Source organism: Fukomys damarensis, unplaced genomic scaffold (assembly GCF_012274545.1).
Source record: "Fukomys damarensis isolate Sample0158 unplaced genomic scaffold, DMR_v1.0_HiC HiC_scaffold_17, whole genome shotgun sequence".
Taxonomy (NCBI): Eukaryota; Metazoa; Chordata; class Mammalia; order Rodentia; family Bathyergidae; genus Fukomys; species Fukomys damarensis.
The window spans coordinates 5,637,965-5,644,454 of record NW_022900929.1 but is presented as its reverse complement, the minus strand read 5'-3'; the positions used below and the strand labels follow the sequence as shown (position 1 = coordinate 5,644,454).

The window sequence follows — 6,490 nt, the reverse complement described above, 5'->3', positions numbered from 1 at the left end:
CCATGCCCAGTTTTTGTTTTTTTTTTTTGTTGGTTTTTTTTTTTTTTTTTTTTTGAGACAGAGTCTCACTATGTAATTCAGGTTGGTCTCAAACTCATTAGCCCAGGCTGGCCTCAAACTCTCAGCAATCCTCCTGCCTTTGTCTCCCAAGTGCTGGGATTACAGGTGTGTGCCACCAGGCCTGGATAGTTCCCTAGTTTAAATGTCTGTGCCTATCTTGATATTTTCCATATGGTAGAAAGTACATATTTGTTTTCTGCCCCACAACTCCTAATAATTTTGGGATCTCCAAAGTGATGTGCCTTAGTATGTGAATGAGATAACTGATGACTCTGGGTTCCTGATAGCTTTGGGATAGAGGAGTTGGTTCCCAGGAGGACCAGGCACCAATTGAAGTGTTGGAACTTGAGTCCCTGTGCCCCAGCTTCTGGGAAGGAATGAGGGGCTGAAGGTTGAGTCCACCACTAATGGCCAGCATAGTACTCAGTCACACCTATGAAATGAAGACCCAGGAGAACAGGGTCCACAGAGTCTCAGCAGAACTGAATGCTGGAGGTGCCTGCAGGGTGGGGCTTCTGGGGAAGGCATAGCAGCCCTGCTGCCCTCCTGTAGTCCTTGCCCTGTGTAGCTCTTTGTCTATATTCTTTGTTAGGTCCTTTGCAATAAAACAGTCTATATAATTGAGTAGCCCACTAAGCTCTGTGAGCCACTGTAATAAATAATGGGGGCAGGTCACTGTGGAGGGCTGGGAGGGCTTCATCTACATGGCCTCCCTGTGCCCTTGACTCTGCTTTTTTTCCAGTTACCTAGCAGAAGCCAGCTAGCTCCCTTGTGCAGAAAAGCGGGTGCAGACTAGGAACGGGAGGGTGAGAGGTGAGTGTGTTCTTGTCAGGGCTGGTGGGATGAACAGAGGCCTGGTCAGGCAAGGTTCCCAGAGAAAAGGACACATATAGAGCAGATATTACAAACTTTAATTTCCAGCACAGAACTTACAGTAGTTTTTATCAGCTTACTGAGATACAGCAAAACAAAACACCCTGGGTGACCTTGCAGGTCGTGTGGTGCATGGGTGGTTGTCTATGCTGATTCATTATTATATGATGAATCCCTATTGTGCACCTATGCTGAATGACAGAATTGTGTCCTCAAGTGCCTGGGCTTTGACACACCTCACAGCGGCCCCCTATAGTTCTTCCCATGTTTCTCTTCATTTTAATTATTATTATGGGGGGGTACCAGGAATCAACCTCAGGGCCTCATGCCAGGTAGGTTTTGTCTACATCCCTGGCTCCATTTTAATTCTTTTCTAACCCAGTTCACAAAGAAGATATTTTTCCTTCTTGAATAATTGATATTCACTGAAAGAAAAATGCTGTGAATAGCACTTAAAACATTTTTTTTTAAAGCAGAGTCTTCCTGTGTGTAGTTCAGGCTGGCCTTGAACTCACTGTGTGGACCAGGCTGGCCTTGAACCTGTGGCAATTCTATCTCAGCCTCATGAGTTCTGGGTTTGAAGGTATGTGCCACTATGCCTGGCTATTGCTTTTTTCTAAAATATGTGTGAAAAGTCCACTTTAGAGTCCTGTGCTATTGACACTGCTAGGATTTTGTACAGATGTTACTAAGAACTTTGAACCCTGGGGAGTCTTCAGAGATGTAGCATGGGATATTCTTCAGATTTTCCTCATCATTTGCATTTTGCATTATTAAAGGTTTTTTCTTTGCGACTCTTCCCTACTCCCCATACAGGGGATCGAACTCAGGACCTTGTGCTTGCCAGGCAGATGTGGTGCCTCTAGCTATACTCCTGGCCCAGCTCTTCTGTCTTTGCCAGAAATCAGTCGGCATGCTTTCACTCTTGACAGTGTGAAAGGGAGGGAAGAGTTAAACTTCCTGATTTTTTTTCATATTTAAATTTTGCAGCAACCTAGGATCATGATTTCTTTTTTAAAATTTATCAGCACTACTGAGGATTGAACCCAGAGCCTTCTACTACTCTGCATCTCCAGACCCCATGTCTTTTTTCCCCCCTTTGATTTTGAGGCAACGTTTTGCTAAGTAGCTCAGGTGGGGCTTGCACTTTCAATCCTCTTGTCTTAACTGCTCAGAGTACAAGGATTATGGGCACACACTGCTGTTCACAGCTTCATGATTTCTTCCTTTTTTCTTATTTTTGGTACCGAGGATCAAACTCTGGTCCTTGCGCTTGCAAGTCAGGCAGCGGAACCACTGGGCTAAATCCCAGGCCCCACTCGTGATTTATTTTATTCACAGTAAAAGCAGTTGGATTATTCACGCTTTGCTTCTTGGAAATTTGTTCATATGTTAAGCTAATGTATCAATGTGTACATAGGTTCTTTAAAAAAAAAGAGATGCATTTCACAATTCTTTCACCCACACAGGATCGCTTGACAATACACTCAAAGAACAGAGCCTCAGGAAACAGACGGAATTGATTCAGTGATTATAGTGGACAATATTCTTCAGGTGGAATCTGACTGACTTGCAAATCTCAAAAATGTCACAGGATCTTTTATAAATTTGGTAAAATCGCAATTATTTTCCTGAAGAGAATGTAAAGACAAAAGGGTAAGTCTGCTCTCTTGTTACTGAAGTACCATTAGTGTTTTTGGTGATGATCACCCTTTGTGAGAGCACACAGTGGATATTTACTGGGGACAAAAATCAACATTTAGCAAGGTGTGGTGGTGCATGCCTTTAATCCTAGCAATTGGGAGGGTGAGGCAGGAGGTTTGCTAGGAGTTCAGGACCAGCTTGGGCTACATAATGAGTTCAAGGCCGGCCTGGATTATATAAGGAGACTGTATATAAAAAAAAGGTTTTGTTGAATGAATGAATGCTAGCTCTTATCTGTAGACAGAGGCCATGGTGAGTCCCTCATGGACTCAATGCTATAAGAGAAAACACTCAGAGAATGAAAAGGATTAAGATGGCTGTTATTAGAATGCGTGGATAATTTCACAAGACCCAGCACTCTGTAGCTGTCTCCCTGGAGAGGATTTAGAGGGAGGGAGAGACATGGAGCAGAGTCCAAAATGTCCTGTAATAAGGGGCTTGAGAGTGCTGCTGGAATGCAGAAGGTGGGAGCTCAAGGTAGGATGCACATGGTTTGCTGTACTGTGGACTGAACCCAAAGTTTTTGTTGATCTGCATCCCCACTGCTTTTTAAATTTCTTTCTGGAAACAGGGTCTCACTGTCCTGCTAAGTTGCCTGGGCCTGGATTGAACTTGCCATTCTCTTACCAAGGTCTGCTGGAATACATTGATGGAGTGGACCATCAAGACCAGCTTTGTTTTGTTTTTGAAACAGGGTCCCATTGAGGTGACCTTGACCTTGAACCTTTGGGTTTGAACTGAAGTGGAACAGCTCAGTGCTATAGCCAAGTGCTACAGTTCTAGCCATTTGAAGACTCAAGAATCTGAAAGTGACTCCAACAGATGGAGAAAAACCTTTATTGCCTACTGGCTGAGAGTTTGTCCACTCCAAATTCTGAGTGTTGAGTAGAAATGGAAGCAACCTTATAGGGATTACAGAGTAGAGGTGTGGGCCCACTTGCTGGGTGAGCATGCTCACTCCATTTGAAGACTCAAGAATCTGAAAGTGACTCCAACAGATGGAGAAAAACCTTTATTGCCTACTGGCTGAGAGTTTGTCCACTCCAAATTCTGAGTGTTGAGTAGAAATGGAAGCAACCTTATAGGGATTACAGAGTAGAGGTGTGGGCCCACTTCCTGGGTGAGCATGCTCACAGAAGTGGGTGAGCATGCTGACAAGTGGAGGGCAAAGTTAGCATAACATTCTTTTTTTTTTTTCTTTTGATACCCAGGATCCAACTCAGGACCTTGTGTTTCCCAGCAGGCACAGTGCCACTGAGCTAAATCCCAGGCCCTAACAGAACATTCTTGAAGCATACCTGGCGAGAATACTCACAGAACCAGAGGGACAGAGTTAACAGAACATTCTCAAAATGTCTGGTAGTAACATGGTACAGCTCAAACAGTTACAGAACATGTTGATACATTGGGCAGGAACATGGTTCAGCACAAATGATTGCATTTCTGGAACAATGTTTTATGGAAAAAATCATGGGAGGGGGCAAATGCAAAGGCTTCCCCTGTTTGTTATTGCTTTTTCATTTCCCCCTTTGATGCCCCTATTTAGGTGTAGCCTCATGGGGCATCACTAGTAGCTACAGGGTTACGGTTCAAGTTAGTTCTCCCCAGTAATTGAAGTACTGACTATCTTGTGAGAGCCTGAACCTGGTCTCGTAGGAACTCCGTGAGGTACCTGAACAGACAAGGGCCAATCATCAGCAACAGGAAGATGGGGACCAAAGTTTTGAGCAGAGGGACCAACCACGTTGTCCATTTATCCCAGGTGAAACTCTAAAACCTGCTGGTTTGGGATTGTTCCCGGAGTTTGGCGGCTCTGTCTTAGACACCTTTTACAGCTTGATGACTGACCTCTGATCTGTTACAGAAACAATGCTCTTCCCTGAGAAAGATAGATTACCCACCTTTTTCTGCTGTTAGTCCAAGGCATGGCAGTTTTGAAGAATGACTATAGCTAAAGAGTCTGTATCTCTCTCTGTAGGCCTATTATAGAATTAGAGATTTCTTCTAAGCTGTTGGTTAACTCCTGAGAGTAACTGGTAGGTGAGGGCTGCAGTGATTATGCCTGTGGTTCTGGGTTCCAGTCCCTAAAGCTATTCCTAAGCTTACTGTTGGGTATCAGGAAGGGCGCTCGGCTTTGTTGAATGTGAGCCTGGACTGAGATTGGAAAGTCAGTGTCCCCAGGGGCAACATCTGTCTTGGGGCTAAGAGTGCAGGTTCCTGTCCACTTAGCAGGGAGGCAGAGATAGGCAGAGTCCTACAGAGCCACGAAATGCCAGAAGAGGACGGGCAGAAATGGTTGTGGACACTATAGTGATGTACAATAGCTCCTTTGATCTCCTTCCCATGCACTCAGTGTAAAGGTGAGGGCTGCTTCCATAGGAGGGGGTGCTTGTCCTCTGAGTCTGTTGGGTAGCACCTTGAGTTTTGTTTCCCAGTGAAGAGGAAACTGTTTGTATCAATCTTGTGAGCCCTTGAGATAGGGTAAGAGTAGGCAGTTGGAAGGGACTGTGGCTGCTGTGGTTTCCCAGAAGTCTCCTGGGTAAGGGAGTTCGAGTCCCTCACAGAAGTGTCCCTTACTCCACATCAGTCAACTAGGAGCTATCTAGTCTGAGCTGGACAGTGAGGCGATATTGTCAAGTGCCTGAGTTGACTCCTACATTAAGATATTTGTGGGGTATGTGTAAGATTCAGGTGAAGTTACAGGACAATAGATGTCCCAGTGTCTTGGGAGGCCCCCAAATAGCAGAAGAATGGAGGCCCTCTGGAGGGGAGGGCTGCTTTATACAGAGGGCCTGGATGGTGAGCTTAACTTTAGTAGAGGTGGGGCCAAATATAGGTCTGTATGTTGTGGCCTGACTTTTTCTGTGGAAGTCCCCTTTGAGTGAAGCAGTGACCTTAGTGGAAGGAGGGTTTTAAAATCTAAAGTAGGATGATAGGCTGTTGTGGACAATGCCAAACCTGGGGTGCGATGCGGGTATTTTCTGTGGAGGCTGAGGAAATTGGCATAACCAGCAGTCTTCTGTGAGACTGGGCAGGACTGGTTTAGTAAGGCATGCGCCAGCTCTAGGATGTAAGGGGGTAGTGTCTGAGCTGTCATGTCCCAAGACTGGCACCATGGAATCCCACCAGCAACATCAGATTATTGGTGCTGGCCATTATCAATTTAGGCCAATTTTTTTCCCCCATTAAGTTTATTGGTACATTGTAGGTATACAACACAGTTGCATTCATTATTAGGATCTTGTACCTTTACATAATGTATCTTAGTTGTTTTCCCCATTCCCCTGCTCTCCCCTCACCCCCTCTAACCTCTCCTATTTAAGACTTTGTTTCCATATTTTTCCATTTCTCATATTTTTCCTTTTCCCTTCTTTCCTTTCCCCTACCCATCCCACTTCCCCTACTCCTTTAGACATTTCACAATACCACTTATACGTTTGGATCCTTATTTACACTTTTAGTTTTTCATACCAGAGAAACTATTTGGTATTTACCCATGTGTGTCCTATTTATTTCAAGAATACGGCCTCAATGTGCATCCACTTAGCTATAAGTATCTCTAGTTTCCTGTTCTTTATGGCTGAGTACTACTCCATTTTATTAAAAAGAAAATATATCTTCTTTATCCAGTCTCCAGTTGATGGGCAGTTGGGCTGTTTCCAAGGTTTTTTGTTTTGTTTTGTTTGAGACAGGGTCTCGCTATGTAGTTGAGACTGACCTGGTACTCACTATGTTTTTTGTTTTGTTTTGTTTTGGTACCGGGGATTGAACTCAGGTCCTTGCGCTTGCAAGGCAGGCCACCGAACCGCTGAGCTAAATCTCCAGCCCCATGGTACTCACTATGTAGCCAAGG

The 6,490-nt window shown here is 44.6% G+C and overlaps 1 long non-coding RNA gene across 1 annotated transcript in view; it reads left to right on the top strand.

The window, feature by feature from the left end:
* LOC104853876 overlaps positions 1-4,533 on the top strand; it is a 6,238-nt gene extending 1,705 nt beyond the window's left edge. The window contains exons 2-3 of the long non-coding RNA XR_777889.2: positions 2,403-2,589; positions 3,849-4,533. This is a non-coding gene — a long non-coding RNA (uncharacterized LOC104853876). The remainder of the gene's footprint in view (positions 1-2,402; positions 2,590-3,848) is intronic.
* Positions 4,534-6,490: the final 1,957 nt, after the last annotated feature.